The sequence below is a fragment of the Rhea pennata genome, chromosome 1 (genome assembly GCF_028389875.1).
Source record: "Rhea pennata isolate bPtePen1 chromosome 1, bPtePen1.pri, whole genome shotgun sequence".
Lineage (NCBI taxonomy): Eukaryota > Metazoa > Chordata > Aves > Rheiformes > Rheidae > Rhea > Rhea pennata.
Window position 1 is genome coordinate 192,521,991 of NC_084663.1, and position 17,490 is coordinate 192,539,480.

The window sequence follows — 17,490 nt, forward strand, 5'->3', positions numbered from 1 at the left end:
TACCAGTTTCAGATCCTCTGGTTATATTTTGCATAAGGATTCAACAGACTCCCTGCTGAATTACATTATACAGTCTTGCATATTAATTAGTCACCAAATGCCTACGGTTAGCAACTAACTTGTGAATTTAACTTGCATCCACACAAATAAAACAATGAAAATAAGGCTTGACATAGAGATGTGCAGAAACACAGTAATGCTAAGTACCAGAAGTCCACTGAATCTACTTCAGCTTCTATGGATTTATGCACAACTATGGGAAATAAGAATGACAAATGAGCTGCAAAAGCTCTTGCCTCATTAGAGAGTTTGTGTGCTATCCATATGCAAGTTACTATATTAGGACAGTTCCTTAAATATATCAAATACAATAGACTGAACATCAGATTATGCAAAAAAAATTAATTAGCACAACAGTTTGCTTATTAATACAATGCATATGTGCATAACAGACATCCTGTTCTGATGGGACCAGGATAGTTTCCCACTCTGAAAAATCTTCCAGCAGCAGCATGTGGCAGGTCATATTTGACTTAGTCAGAATTTTAAGCCACTGGAATTTCCACTAGTAAAGCAGCACATAATATATCTGCAGTTTAGAGGAACACCTGGGCATTTCCATTCTGCAACCTTTTACAAAAAAAGGCTATAACTGAACAAAGGAACAATAGATTTAAGCTCTGTGGAGCTCCAGACTGATAAGCAATTTTCTGTGCTCCAACATATAAAAAATGCAAATAACAATGAGCCAACTATTATCATCTAAAAGAGAGAAAATGTAATTTGCTAGAAGATTCCAGCTAGACTCCTGGTAGGCCAGCACAGATGCAGTCCAGCTGCTTATGAGACTGATTTAGCAGGCAAATATACAACCACTACATTGCAAGAAGAGTGACTTTGGGTTACAGCTGTCCTCCCCCCAGAGCAGGAGAGCAGTAGTTGGTGCCGTGCCCCTGCTTTGGTCACATGCAGGTGGTAGGTCCCCGGCCCACAGAGCCACCAGCTGTACTGACAATGCTGCCAGTCACACACAACGATGCCAGCTGGTTCCATCCTACCATTGGGGTTGGTGTCCTCCCACTTCTTACAAGCAGCTCATACTTTTAACAGTAACCACAGGAATCAATGAACATTATCAACCTTTTATAATCCTGATAAATGGAAAATGATTGAGCTACCAAGTAAAAATGGATCTGCCACAAATACTTCTATGAAGCATATTTATGAGATACACATACTTGGGGAAAAAACAAAACAAAAACACAACACCCCACTTCCTCTGCTAATCCCTCTTCAGCTTCAAACAATACCCATGTCAACCACCCCCTGGAAAACTATTTGCGTGCTATCATGTCCAGAGTTGCAGGAAGAAGAAACTGGTTATTAGTTTTAGATACAGGCTATATCTAGCCTATAGGCTCTGTCTTCAGGTCTGATTATTTGGTGTTTGCTGATGTAGTTAGAGCAACTAACTTAGATGTTAGTTAGATGTTAGTTAGATGTACACTGATGTAGTTAGAGCAATGCTAATTCCCTTGCCCCAGCACATGGCAATATTCTTCATCCTCCTTGATCCATCATTACTCCTCCACCCAAGTGAACGTGATTAGGGTTACCGAGATATTTTTGTTACATGAAGGCTTGTGAGAAAGCCTTGAAATGTGCTTCAAAGCAGTGATGTGGGTTCTTCACCTCTTTTTCAGCAGCACTCTGCAGCGCAGAAGCTTGTAACGACAACGTGTTGCCTTCTGCCCTCAAAAATTTAACTCTCTGCTTCATTAACCACAGAGTTCCCACTAAAAGCAACATGGGAACTATCATAATAGCACATATTAGTGCTTCATCGAATCTAGCACGCTGCCTATTCATTAGCCTATGGCAGATGGTTTGACAGAAGGTGCAACAAATTTGACAATGGACAATTCTGGATTGGAAAATTATCTTTTCAGTTCCCCTGTCTAGTTTGCTTGCATTTCAAAACACAAGGATTTATAGCAAAAAAGGACTTAAAAAAAAATCCTCAAAAAATTTACACATTACATATGACATTTAAGCATCTAATCTTTTGTTAAAGAAATACTGATATCTTCTCATCGCCCAAGTATTTTTGTCAGTGAATTACACAAACTAATTACACATCATATAAAATGATATTTGAGGTCTTTCAACTTTATTACACACACTTTACTCTTATTAAAAAGGAAAAACAGAACACACAATTCACGTTTGGCATAAAGGCTAGTATTCTGTATATAGTCCAAAGTGGAAAAAGCTAAAAAAGTGCCAGTCTTCTCAATCTTCCTTTTTATGGAAGGTTTTCCAAAGTCTGTTTATCATTGTTGCCAACTCCTGAGTTCTATTTTTGTTCTCTTTTTGGATAGCAAATGCTGTACATAAACATAGATCTTTGTATATTATAGCTGACAACTAATTCATATGGCTGGGTCAGAAAAAAAATAAATCTTTTTTTGGCCTATATTGTCTAGTGAGCCATCAACAGAGAGGAATGTTTACCCTGATATTTCCATAAGGTATATGTATTTTAGATTATTCCTTTTGTTGAAGAAACAGTTCCTAGTATTTGTCAACACTGAATTTCATACATTAACTTACTCAGAATATTCTTTATTCCCAATAAGCAAAGTAACATGCTACCCATGAATGTACATTTTCTCTCTTTTTCAGACTGACTGATGTTAACTTTTTATGCAGTAACATATCATGGTATTCTATTACCAGATAACCATTTAATTTCTTTTTCTATCTCAGTTTTTATAATATAACAATAGATCAAATTTGTATCTATTTATAATTTTAAATTAACTCATTGTAACTGGTAATATAATACTGCCACAGTCCCACAAACTGTATAAAGAACTATCTGCCAAAGCAACGCTTGAATGTGATTTAGGCAGCATACTAAGGATAGATCTATTCTTCCCGTCCTCCTGGGAAAAAAAAATTATCATCTGTACAGTTTATTTAAATCTTTGGAAACAACAAAAAACAGCCTAGCCATTTCCTTCTTTCCTTCACCCACTAGTAGCAGCAGCAGAAATTAGAACCAGATTAGTAATGTTTACAGATTACTTCAGATATCCACCCGAATGCTGCTGCTTCTCAAAGGCATTCGGCGACCTAAAGGCCCCCGCACTTTCACAACCCACACACTACTCCTGAGTGCTGGAGACAGCATGTGGGTCCTAAGGAGCACTGGTGAACCAAACCAGGCTGTGCAAAGAGGGAAATCTCATTTGTGAATAGCAAAATCTTAGCTACTGCTATCACATACCTCAAAGGTAGGTATTAGCGTATGAACAACTAAACCAGGAAAAGGGAAAAGATTAAAACAATGCTTCCAGTCCAAAAAAAAAAAAAAAAAAAAAAAAAAAAAAAAAAAAAAAAAAAAAAAAAAAAAAGGGGGGGATAGTGACAAGAGAAAGACAACATTAAAAATGACTTTAACGACAATGAAAGAGGCAGCCACAGCAATCTTCCCTTCCCACAGCACGTTTCTCTCCCCTAATATGACAGTAGGAATTGAAGGAATCAATCTTTTCCATTTTCATAACTAACAATGCATAAAAAAAAAATCTCTTAAAAATGCGTATAAATTTTACTTGTAAATTCACTCAGAGAGCAAAAGTCAGTGGAAAGCTAGCAAAACACAAAAATGACATCATATTAAATACCTGTATTTACAGATAGCTTTGCATATTGTTGTTCAATGTGTGAAAAGTGAGAATATGTTCTTGCCTATTCCTTTTGGCCTTATAATTGTGTAAATTGCATTAGCACCTGCAAATGAAATCTGACGCAAACTTCATCTAAACAGTCTCGTTCCCATACTCTGTATCATTATGTGACAGCACCAACGAGGGAAAAAAAGCCTTAAAACAAACAAAATAAGCCTTAAACCAGAGTCAAAAGCCTTCAGTCTCTAAAATTATATTTTACTAGAAAATAGAAATAATAAACTTGAAGAATATGACTGTGCATTTAAGAAGAATCCAAGCTAATTGCTTATTGGCGCTAAATAAAAAGCTCAAAACCAAACCTAACGCTTAGCCACTATGTCCTTACAGAAACTGTTTCTTTCCTTTGGTCCTTATTTTCAACCCATCAATTTCAGTGGCTTCCTAGGGAGAAAAATCTCCATATAGCCTCCTCTGCAGACTAGTAAGTCACTTAGAGCAGTGCCTCCTGCCTTACAGCACCTTCTCAGTATCAGCACGGCTTCCCGCCCAGGGCCAGGCCCTGACCCTCGCACTCAGCTCACAGAAGGAGCCCTTGTGGGGTGCACGTGGGCCTGCCTGGCGCAGGGGCGGACACGTGCTTCCCCGGCTCCTGGCACACCACACCACACCACACCACACCGGCTGTCTCTCCTCCCTGCTCCAGGCAGACCACGCCTTTCCTCAGGGCACCTGCTTTCTCCTCTTTTCTGAAGCAGTTGGTGTAACCCAAAGGACAACAGCCAGCACTAAATCTAAAGGCAGCTGTCCTCTCCGCCCTTCACAAGGGCAGTATTTTCCCCCTAGCACACTGTATACATGCAAAATCTGCAAACAAATTATATATTTTTACTCTGAGATGACATCAGCAAGCATTTTTATGTACTGCAGGAGCAATATAGAGCTTTTATTTTTGTTCTGAAAGGCACATGCTTATGTTCTCATGAGACTACTGCAAAATTGCCCTAGTCCATTTACTTGCCATACTTAAATGATGAAAGAAATACCACTGCGGCATGACTCTCAAAGCTACGTGCTGACAGAAGGACCTTGTTACACCTTCAGGTGCTGTCCCCAGGCTATTAATACTAGCCCTATAAGATACTCAGGTACTTGTGACTGATTGCTCAGACTTGCGATGTTTTGCCTTTTTCTTCTCAATAGACGAACTTAGATTAAAGAAAAAAAAAGAGAGAGAGAAAGGAAAAAGCAGCTTAAAAAGAGCTAAAATAATGAAGACTCTTTTGAAGGAAGCATTAAAATCAGTAGACAAATAGTAATGAACTATACTTCAATCAGGACAGCAATAAGCACTGCTGATTTTCCAAAGGCTTTATCCATCTTCATTTCTCTCCACCCACAAAATGCTACCTTCTCTCTGTCCTTCATTACGTGCTTCATTCACCATTTCTACATTCAAATCTCATTCTTCTTCCCCACCACCAAATGCCCTCATATCAACCCACCATTTTTCCTTAACTTAGAAGCTACATTTATTTTTATAGTCTTTGCCTTTCATTTTTTAGTTCTCATTTGGATTTTGCTTTAATTTCTCCCTCCTGTTTATCTTGTAAGATTAAACTCCAAGATACCATATGTCAATACCAATAGCACACTTCTGCTTGCTGTAAGGTTTAATAATAATTAATCTTTATTGACAGGAAACAGTTTTCCATTTTCCTTTCTGCAATTAAATAGGATATTGATTTTCATTTGTATGAGATGATTTCCTATTTGCATGGTACGGATTAATTTCAAGACAATTTCCGTAAGAAAAGCTCCAGACTAGGTTGTTCAGTGACATTGCAACAGGCAAGAACTGAAATAACATTTCATTAGAATCCCCCCTACTTAGTCTGAGTCCAACATTGTATGGAATATGTGACTCCACAAGTATTTTTAATAAACTGCAGAAGTTTTATATTTGCATTATAATTAAAACCTATTTTTTGACAGATGTCCCAATCCCATGTGCAACGCTGCACTGCTTATCCTGAAAAATCTTTGTATAAGGACATCAAGCTGTTAAGCACACATTCATCAAAAATATCTTGCCTTAATAATTTGTAGCTATTACAGCTTTCAAAATATCCATTAAAGTTTATGAGAAAATCTTATTTTAAAACATAGGTCAAGTATTTCATTAAAAATAAAGCAATATTTGTAGCAGTCTGTTGTTGGCAAAAAGCATTCCAAGAAATGTTATCTGGTTTTGGCTCATTTTAAACCTTTATATACAAGCAATTTCTTTTTTGAGATGTATTTCTTTAAGAGGAGCATCAGAATCCAAAGCGTTCAGAATAATTCAAGTGCAGACTTCTGGTCTGCTTTGCAAAGGATAAGAAGCTTATGTGATCAGAAGGTCTGTGGATGTGTATCTCTCTTCCCCTCCCAGTAATTTTCAACTGCTTTGGCAGATATTACCAGTTTTTGACAGGATGGTGACCTCAAAGGTAATTAAATTAGTACACGCTTTATGAAAACATTCAGCCAAGTACAGAACAAGCTTCTTATGAATAGCTCAAATAAATGCACCAAAGGAGAAAAACACCTGAAGGATGGTCTCAAATCATATTACACACTAGAACAGCATACAGAGAGAAACTTTACCATGCCTTCAACATAGTAAAAACATTGATCATAGTCACTAGATCAATCATAAGATATAAATTCATAAGAAACTGAGCTCTGCTAGTTCAATAGCTCATGGCACTATAGATTTGCTCTTAGTATCGGCCATGGTTAAACAGAAGAAATAGGCAAATAAAATGTGAAAGATGCAGATGATCCATTTCATTTCTTATTGTACATCTTCTGTATTATCTAGTGAAAACTATTTTTAATGGCCAAAATAACCTCTTTCAGAATGTTTCTTGCAGTAAATATCTCAAATGTGCAATGTACACAACTTGTAATGTATATAAAATGTAGAATATTGAGGCACCGAAAATGTTCACTAAATAACCAAACTGAAACCGCACCTATGTACTAATCAGGATCAATAAAACAATTTAGGAACAAATTCTGATTGAGTTAATGCCTACAGCTTTCTTTCTAACTGATTTCAAAGCTCATCAGCCTCAGAAAAAAAAATGGAGTGATTGATCAATAAAATAATTTTAACTATTTTAACTTCACAAAACTGAACAGTATCATAAGGAATTACCCATTTAATGATAGCTTGTAGTGCTTTAGTAGAATTGAAAACAATTGTTATGTTACCTGTTGTCTGTCCTTCCACCCTCTGTGCCAGCACTAACTGCAGGACCATCTGTGGCATTTCATCACATGCACTAAGGTCAAAGTCAAAGCCATGCTCTTGGCTCTTGACCAGCAGCAGTATGGTGATCACACTCACCAACTTTGCCTGCTTCTACCAATAAGAAAAACAGCTTGCTTTCTGGAAGTACCAGTTTGTTTTCCTTATACTAAGTACAAAAGTCTGCAGCAATTTATCCTAAGTACAATAACAACTATTCAAATTATTTTTGCTTTTGTATGGAACTAGATTTTCAGTAAAGACATCTGAAAGAAAGAATTAAAAGGATGTGGTAGCTTATTTCATCTCTAAACAAATAAAAGCAATTGCGTATTGTTTTTATACAAATTGTACAGATATACATATAATGATCACAGTGAGAATTATGGAGTGAATATAGATATTCTATTCCCCAAAATAAAGCTCTCTACAATTTGAGATAAAGATTCTTTTTCAGAGATCTATTGTGTGAACAGCATATCTTTGAAAATCAATTACTAGCTAAAAAGGTGTATTTCGTATTCCATTCGGAAGAGGGCAATACCATTGTATAACAATGCTAAGTATCTTCACTCCCTTATATATGGGATATACAGCAAAGTTCCAGTCTCACCCCAGAGAAATGCTCTGAAACAACTCCAATATCAAGTTTCCATGCTCTGCCCTGACTTGGCCTGGAGACCTTACAGTTTCTGCTCTAAGATAAACCACATACTCTGATACTGAAAATAAAATAAATTCACTTCCTCATAATCACTAATTTAAACAACCAAGACTGACACCTGTATTTAAACTCCTCTAATTATCACGCTCCTGTCCTCTTACATAAAGTGCTCTAATTTGAAGTATAGGATAACATTCCGTAGATGCTAGCAATGTTATCAGTATTATCACACAGCCATACTTTGTTCCAGTTCATTTAAAAACTTAGCTAGGACTTTCACAAAAAATTTTTATATATTTTTAAATTTCTAAGAATTGAGTTTTAAGTATGAAAATGAGCACATATTATGTTTTTACCTCTATGGTTTTAGGCCTTTGCTGAGGAAGTTTCATGGATAATGTGTTTAAAATATAAATAATAAAAAAAAAAAGTTAGTAACAGTATACAACTTCTAATGCAGCTATATTGAAGAAGTTTCTTTCCCAGCTGCCAAGGTCAGAAATCCAAGGTTTAAATTTAGTTCTTTCTTACTTTGACTGTAAAGTCACCAAAAAAATTCTCCCATCATTTCTCCAGACTAACACTGTCATCAATGCTAGCAGTAAGAACACAGCTAATAGAGAATGCAATGAGCAGCTGTGTTGCTAATACACATGTTCTGTGGAAAACAGGTTTTAATAATGCATTAGTACAAATATTAGTGACCAATCACTTACGGTGGTGGAGCTGCCATGGGATTAGCACAGCATCCTACAAAGGGCTGACACTTGAGCAGGAGCCATGCCACCACAGGAACAGCCAGTTTAGTGTGTGGATATATATGCATAAGTCATCATTTTTCATTTCTTTTTTTCCAGAAGGAAATTTGAGCGGCCAATCTTTCACAGAAGCTGAAGGAACACTGATCCAGAATAGCTCTCTGTGCATCTCCAGTCAAAATGTTCAAATATATACATCCTCGTATGTAGAGTGGAGCCTCTCCAGAGCTCACAGAAGGTACTGCAGAATTTCACCAGCAAATGGTAAATCTTTCACACCCCTTTATAGGGCAGTATACACAAAGACTACAAAGTTCAGAAAAGCTAGCAAAACCTCCTATCTAAAATCTAAATTTAGGTTCACAGGTGTTTATTGAACAACACAGCCTGTTACCTCCAAAGCACTTGTTATTCTGACATGTTCATACATACACAGCACAGAACTTGTTTTTACAAGAAGCCATCAACACTGGTAACATTAACATTATTCAAAAGATGGACTATAAGAATAAATGTCTGATGCTGAACATCCCACATTCAGGATGATACTGATATTGAGACTGAGAAATATTTGGAAATAGATGGTACTGTAACAATGCTTTTTGGGCTCAGCTTCCAGTAGAACAGGGTTTTGAATGAAGATCTTTCACGGCTCAGGAGAGTAATCAGTATCAGGCTACATCACCACTTTGGACACTTGTTTGTTGAACTGTCATATATAAACATTCGAAGATTCACTGGGATAGCTGGGAACACAAATGTTTTTAAGTTTTACATTTCCAATGTAGAAGACCTTACTAGGAAGCTATAGGCACATTATCTTCATACATATTAGTAAACCACCACCACCTCCAACTCAACAGGAGAAGGTGAACAACCATCCCGGAACACCCAAAAAACTAGTGATTATGGGAATCTGAGAAGAGGGTTCTGTTCCAGGCCCTGTTTTGACATAGACATAAAAAGAAAATTTGTAACTACGCATATCACATCCAGATTAATGTCATAACCACTGCATTTCACAAATATAAGGAGATGGCCAACTTTCTTTCTGAATGCTATGCTCATTCCTAATCACTGGATTTAATGGAAATTATTCAGTAAATCTGGCCTGAATCTCTAAAAATGTAGCATTAAAATACGTATGCATGTATACTCTAGCTACCCCCAAATTAGCCACAGATCTAGACTGGCTAATTGCATCAGCAACAAGTATATCCAAAATTATCATAATTATAAATAATAATATCTAAAAAGGCTATTGAACTTTGTTATTTGGATTTTAAGTTTTAAGCCAAACTATAAACCATCAGGCTCATCTTGAACATGGGATGTAAATTATCTCACATTTGTTATCTCACAATTCCCTCTGAAGCATTTGGTACATTATTCATTGTCACAGACCCCAGGTTTAATTCAGCACAGCTGTGCTACAATCCTCCAGGCCATAAAACTGAAGCTGTATGAGTTGAACTACGAAATTCTGTCCTATAATAGTGTTAAAACTACCAACAATCTTTCTGTACACACTATAACAAGCAAACCATTCATGAGTTTTGTCAATGGCAATCCCAGTTTTACATTCTTGTCAAAATTAAGATTCAAAAAATAAATTTCAATCACTGCTATCCTGGTCTGCTTACAGACATACAACCATCCTCCTGTCCAAGATTTTGGTCAAACAGTCCAAGATAGACTGTTTTAGCAATGATGCAAATCATTTCCAAATACTGTCAAATCAAATAAAGTCTTTATATCCTCCTCAAAAGTTTTATATTTATTTTATCATAATGACCTGTCAGTGGGAAATTCATGAAGGCTAGGGAAACAACAAACAGATTAAGCAGCCCATTTCCAAAATATAAATTATGATCTCAAAAGGATTAGAATACTAACAGTGGTAAATTTTAAAACCACAAGTAATCTAGGCTCCAATGACCCTACAGAAGAGATTTACACATTTCAAGAATATGTAAGACTCGCACAGGCATTACAGGACTAAAAAGAAAAGAAAACAAAAAAAACCGAAGTCCATAGATTTGATTTCTTCCTGAAGTAAAAGCTCACTACAAACAACTCAAGCCAATAAGCATAACCGTCAGGTGTTCTAGTAATTATAAAATGGCAGATTGTTTGATAAATAATTTAATAGCAGCTAGCAATTTCAAATATCATAAAATTCAGTGCGGTCAGCCATTCAAACTGCTTCTAATAAATTATTCGATATGGCTCTAATGGAAAGCATGAGTTATTCGGAAGTATTCACTAATAAGCAGCATTATACTAAGGCCATTAAATTCTAACCAACCATGTCCAGAAGTGCCATTCTACAAATCAGATTACAAATGTATTTTCCTGCTTTTGAAATATCAGCAAAATCCAAGAATTTATGCAAATTAAGAGTCAAGAAATTGTGGCAGTTGTGTTACAAATACATTCTTCTACCTTTGAAATATCATCAGCAAGCTCCAAGAAATTATGCAGATTAAGTCAAGTAATTGTGGCTGTCGTATTACAACGGAAAATATGTACATCTTCATTCTACACAGCTGGAAAACATTTTTTCTTCTGTACTAAGAAGATGCCTGCATCGTTTACCACATCAACAGCATCCTAAATACACCTAAGGCTTCTCTAGAGCCTTCATAGTACAAAGGCAAGTTCCTAGTGATAATACACTGTACTCCACTGTTCAAAGCATATCCCTTCCTGAGGAAAGCCTGTTTCAAGATTAACGTCTAAAAGCTTTCCTTTCATTAAAATACGAGCTGACCCCTTGTCATTCAGAGAGACCATTTGACAAACTGGTAAAAGGACTCTAGCAGAAGCTGGGAAATTCAAGTCAATAAACACACGGCCAATGGAAGAACAGAAGTGGGCAAGTCACTCAAGATACTTACTTGTTTTAAAAACAAATAAACAAGTATTCTTCACTGACATCCCGGTGTCCTTTTGTGAATATTAAATTAATACTCTGATCTGCTATTACTGACATTCCATAAAATGGGAAATTTTAAGCAAATATGAATTTGAAAATTATTCTTCCCCAATGATTATGCACCCTGTAATTATGACTCTAAATGAGAGCCTCACCTCAGAAACAGAACACCACATCTTTTGCATATTCAATCAAAATAACTCAAATTCAGGAGCGTTCTACTATAACATTTATTAACAGAAGCATACAGTTGAAAAAAGTACAAGGAAGGTAATCTGGCTCAGAACAATTTTTGAACAGTAAATAAGAGTCACATTATCATACAACTTTTTTGCTAGGAGTTACTTGTTACACCCAAAACTTTTTAGAAATTGTCATAGAAAGCCACAGACTTCAGCACTCTAAAATCTAGCAATAATGCGCAGAAGGACATAGCGAAACCATCAACCTGTAAGTCCAAAACATTGGCACATTTTCCACTAGCTCCAGGAAGCAGAGATAGGCATGGCCATGATCACCCATGGATGGATGCGAGGTGTACCTTGACAGGACAGGAAGAAACAGAAACAAACCGAAACACAGGAAACTTCAGTTAGATATAAGAAAGGGATTTTTCACCTTGAGAGTGGTCAAACACTAGTACCATCACAACCAGAGATGTTGTGGGATCTTCCTTGGAGATGCTCAAAACCTCACACAGACAAGGCATGAGCAACCTGATCTAAACAGACCTGCTTTGAGGGAGGTGACTGGACTAGATGACATTCAGAAGTCCTTTCCAACCTAAAACACTCTACAATTCTATGATTACTATTTTTTTTCCTAAAAATACTTCTACTTTTCCATTTACACTTTGAGAAGTCTCCCATCTATTTGGGCTGAATTTATCACACTAATTAGAATTCTCCTTTGTGAAACATCATGCCCATGTCACTAATATATAGTATTAGGTTATATCATTTCTATTAAGGTCAATAAAGCTGGTATATTTAATGTAATACTACGACTACAGTCAGCTGAAACAAAATCAGAAGGCTAGTTTACAAAATAATAAGCAGTACTGATCCTTGTTGCCTATTACTACTCTGTCTGTATCACCAACATATTACTGATGTTCTGTACAGAAGTGACAGTACAGAAATAGAGAAAAAATACACAACAAGAAAAGCTCAAGTAGTCCTGAAAAAGACATGTCACATTCATACGTGAATCAGGTATGCATACATATATGGATCAGACCTTGCATCTCACACTGAAGACTAGCCCCTGAGAAGACAAAGCAATGAGTACCTTCATTCACGTGCTTAAGCTGTGACTGCAGATCTTCCAAAATAAAGGGCAAAGCGTAACACATGCAAAGTCTAATGTCCAGAACATTACCTGTGGATATTAACAGGTCCTTAAATTCTTTGGCTATGTGATTGGAACAGTTTTTGCCACATAAAAACATAAATTGGTCCTTGCTTAAAAAAAAAAAAAAAAAAAACACTAAAGTCACATATGTGCACTTGCTATTTTTCTTAATTTTAAGCTCTTTTGAAAGACAGTGCAGACCTAAAGGACACCAGTAGTGCACCAGAGACAGTGCCCTACAAAAAGCGCGCTACTTAATAACGACCACACTAATAGAAACAACCAAAACCAAACAAACAACATAAAACCACAGCGGCCTCCAAAAACATAATAAACACGCCGGGGCTTCCAAAACCACCTCCCCTCTCGTGAAATAAGGCTCAGGCTCTTTATAAATACACTCAAGTGAGAAGCACGTCTAAAAATAAGTTTGCTGGCACCCCCGCCGCCCGCCGAGCCGCCGCGTCCCCGCACGCCCCCGAGGCCACAGCGGGGGCAGGAGCCCGCCGCCACCCGGCCCCGGCCGCCGCCGCGGGGGGAGCGGGGCTGGGGCAGCCCCGCCGCCGCCGGCTTTTGTTCGGCGGCCTCGGGGCGGGCGGCGAGGGGGCTCCCGCCGCCGGAGAGACAACAAAGCGGCGGCGGGAGGCGCCAGCGGCAGCGCCGGGGGATGCGCCGGGGGCGGCCGGGGACCCCGCGGCGGCGCCGGCACCGCGGCGCGGCCAGCACCGCCTCGCCCCCATCCCTGAAACTTTCTCGCGGGCCGCGCGGGGACGAGGCGCCCCGCAGCCGCGGGAGCGGGGATCCCCCCCCCCGCCCGCTATCCCCGCCCCTTCTCCCGAACCGCGGCACGGCCGAGCACCGCCTCCCGCGCGGGCACCCGCCACCAACGCCGCCACCGCCGCGGCTGCGCCGGCCGCCGCCGGCTCCGCCGCGGCCGCCCGCCCTTCCCCACACGCGGCGGGGACGGGGGCGCCGTCGCCCGCCCGCTCACTCACCCGCGACGGGCGAGAGCCGCGGCCGGCGCTCCCTCCCCGCCCCGCTCGCTCCTGTCAAGTGGAGCCCGGCCTCCCTCCGCCCAGCCCCTCCTCCACGGCCGCCAGCGGGCGTCGCCGGCGCCTCGGCCCGCCCCTCCGCGCGGCCCGGCCCGGCCCGGCCCGGCCTCACCTGGCTCCTCCCGCCGCCGCCAACGGCCGCGCGGCGCACGGCGGGGGGGGAAGTGGAGGCGCGGGGGCGGCTCCGGGCGGCTCCCAGCAACGGCGGGCGCGACCCCGCCCGCCCGCAGCTCCCTGCGCGAAGCAGGACCAGGCGGCCGCACCCCGCCGCGGCTGCGGCTCCGCTTTTAACGGTTTTAACTGAGAGACGGCGGGGAGGCAGTGGGCAGCCGGGCACGGCGCTCCCCACGGGGCGGGCGGCGCCTGTCGCCGGGCCAGGCCGGGAACACCTAGGCGTGGAAGCGTGTGTACAGGGCAACGGCCCCAGAGCTGCGTGTCCACAAGCACAGAAAGCGGCTGGGGTCAAATAAATCAGCTCCAGTAGGGACGTGCTACCTGTAGGCATTAGGAAAATGAAAAGCATGGCATTAAAGCAGCTACAAAAAGCAGGAACGTGGAGTGCAGCAGGTAAAGGGTTCAGGGACACGCGCTGTGGCCGTAGGGCTGGACAGGAGCCTTTAAAACGGGAATTCCAGCAGGGCTGCATGTGCAAAGTGAGTCAGAATGGTAAAATGAAATCATAAGAAAAAGGGGAAGTGTGCGATAAATACATCTGCTGTGCAGTCAGGAAGGAGCAGAAATCCATATTTGCTTCTGAAAGTCATTTACATGCACTACTTCATTTGCCACTAATTGTGTGAGCCAGGGAGAAACAGTTAAAAATTATGTTTTACGTGTGCTGCGTCAGGTGACTTATAAGGTGAGAAGATGAAAAGAGGTGCCTGGTTTTTTTGTTTGTTTGTTTGTTTTACCATTTGTATTGTTTTGCGTCATTTTTACTAAACTACGGAAGTTTGAGCAGGTTATGAAAAAGCTGTTCTGGTATCTTACAGAAGTGAAAAAAGTTTGCTCAAGAAATAAAAAGTTCATCAACAAGGAGTTACTAAGATTTATACTAATGCTTACTTAGCTGTGGGAAAATAGGTCTTATAAAAGTAGCTTGGTGTATTTTTGCCGAGAGAAAAAACTTAAGCAGTGTAACTAATGAGGCCTGGTTTTTTAGAGGTGCAGATTTTTTTTTCTCCTCCGATCTTCTACTGAGTTTTCTGCATCTTTCCCTCCTGATAAAGCAATTTGCAGGGTTTTCTTTCCTGTGTGCAGTTATGTATCGGGCTGGCATCCAAGTGCAGAGCATGCTGAGCAGCTGGTCAGTAGGCAACTGCCATTAATCCTTCCAAATTAAGGATGGCCTCACAGTAAAACTGTGAAATTAGTGGTGATGGTAATTAGTGAAGAGACTAATTGGGGTGTCTCTTCTCTCTGTTCTTAATGAAACTTTGAAGAATATAGTGTCTTTGAGACTTGTATCACCTTTCTCCATTTTACATGTCAAACTTGGTTCAAATTGTCAACAGCTTCAAAGGTTGATAGAGGCATGCATTGATATCACTGACTGGTTGAGATTGGAAGGGACCTATGGAGATCATCTAGTCTAGCCCCCCTGCTCAAGCAGGGTCACCTAAAACATGCTGTACAGGATCATTTCCACATGGGTTTTGAATACCTCCAGAGAAGGAGACTCCACGAACTTTCTGGGCAACCTGTTCAGTGCTCTGCCACCATCACCGTAAAGAAATTGTTCTTCACATTCAGGCAGAACTTCCTGTGTTTCAGGTTGTGCACAGTGCCTCTTGTCCTCTTGCTTGGCCCTACTGAAAGGAGCCCCAACGTCCTGACACCCTCCCTTAAGATATTTGTAAATACTGATAAGATCCCCTCTCAGTCTTCTCCAGGCTAAACAGCCACAGCTCTTGCAGCCTTTCCTCATAGGGCAGATGCTCCAGCCCTCTGATCATCTTCGTAGCCCTACGCTGGACTCTCTCCAGTAGCTCCGTGTCTCTCCTGTACTGGGGAGCCCAGAACTGGATGCAATACTCGAGATGAGGCCTCCCCAGGGCTGAGTAGAGGGGCAGGATCACCTCCCTCAACCTGCTGGCAACGTTCTTCCTAATTCACCCCAGGATACCACTGGCCTTCTTGGCCACAAGGGCACACTGCTGGCTCATGGTCAACTTGTTGTCCACCAGGACTCCCAGGTCCTTCACTGCAGAACTGCTTTCCAGCAGGTCAGCCCCTAGATTGTACTGGTGTTCCCTAAGTGCAGGACCCTGCACTTGCCTTTGCTGAATTCATGAGGTTCCTCTCTGCCCAACTCTCCAGCCTGTCCAGATCTCCTTGAACGGCAGCACAGCCTTCTGATGTATCAGCCATTCCACCTGGTTTGGTATCATCAGCAAACTTGCTGAGAAGACACTCTATCCCTTCATCAAATATATATCAAATATATCAAAATATACAATATATCAAAGTATACAAATGGACAGGATAAATAAATGATCGCATAAATCCCACATGCTTTAGGATATCAAGCTAAAAACAGACCATGTGTAACTTATATTAACTATAGCTTTTCCTCCATTACAAGTTATACATTGGCTGTATGACAGGACATGGAATGACATGCAACTAAATTATTTGTGGCATACTTCTAAAAGGTATAATATTAATGTAACTTACAGTAATGAGCTTTAGATTTAATTGGTTTTAAAATTAATACACTTGAATCTCAAAGAGTGATTATGAACAAAAATTCTTTCTCCAACCAAGACTACCTAACAGGGTGTCAGGCTGATGAAAAAGTAGGTAGTGTTGTCTATATATCATCTATACACCATCTGTGCTGCACTTTATTACTATGCAGCACAGAACCACTATGCCCCACTTTGAAAGAATAGAATAATAGGATTTTGCCTATCTTTTAGTATCTGTCATTGTTCTAGCATGCAAGCTCTTAAATATTTCGAGTTTATGTCAGAGTAGTTAAAATCCTGCTATATGGCCCATAGAGATTATATACTCGAGCTTGGTATATATTCAGAGTGAGGAGATAAAAAATAGTGTTTTCTACACAGGTAACCATCTAATTCAGTGCTTCAGCCTATCCTCAAGTCTCATCAGTGATATTCTGTAGGAGGCCTGAATGCTAGATACTTACATCTGAGCGCCAGTATTCCCCCTTACTGTGTGTTTGGGTTGCCTGGTTTCCCAGATTTGTAGTGTTCCTCACTGGATCGCTATACTCTGCATGAGAAGTCATTTGTTTGTGTTAGTCTGGAAATACCTCATCTTCACAGATCTTTATCTTGAGTATTACTTTTTGAAAAACATCAGCTTCTTCATTTTAGACTTTGACCTCTGTAACAACTAAGTAACGAAAGTACTTTATAATTAGCACAGAAGGAAGGGCATTCTGAGAAGATACAGCAAAGGAGCTATCATTAGCTGTAGCACCTACAATATCTTTTCAAGCTGCACCATCTTGTAGGTTGATGCTAATTTCTTGGAGAGCATCTTGTAATTTTGCAGGATGCCTTTTTGCATAAGAACCCCAGTTAAACCTCTGTAAACATGCAACTCTGAAAAGCTACTGGATTCCAGGCATTTAAAGGTTTTACACACATTATTTTTCCCTGAGAATAAGTAGTATGAGGAACAAGTCAAATTTTGGCTGATTACATAAGTTAGGTGCACACACTAACCAATGCAGCTGAGCTACCATATGACTGGTTGTAA

At 40.2% G+C, this 17,490-nt stretch overlaps 1 protein-coding gene across 1 annotated transcript in view; it reads right to left on the reverse strand.

The window, feature by feature from the left end:
• Positions 1-13,752, reverse strand: part of FRY (FRY microtubule binding protein) — a 256,359-nt gene extending 242,607 nt beyond the window's left edge. The window contains exon 1 of the mRNA XM_062567139.1: positions 13,702-13,752. The gene's annotated coding sequence lies outside the window, so the exon portion shown is untranslated. The remainder of the gene's footprint in view (positions 1-13,701) is intronic.
• Positions 13,753-17,490: the final 3,738 nt, after the last annotated feature.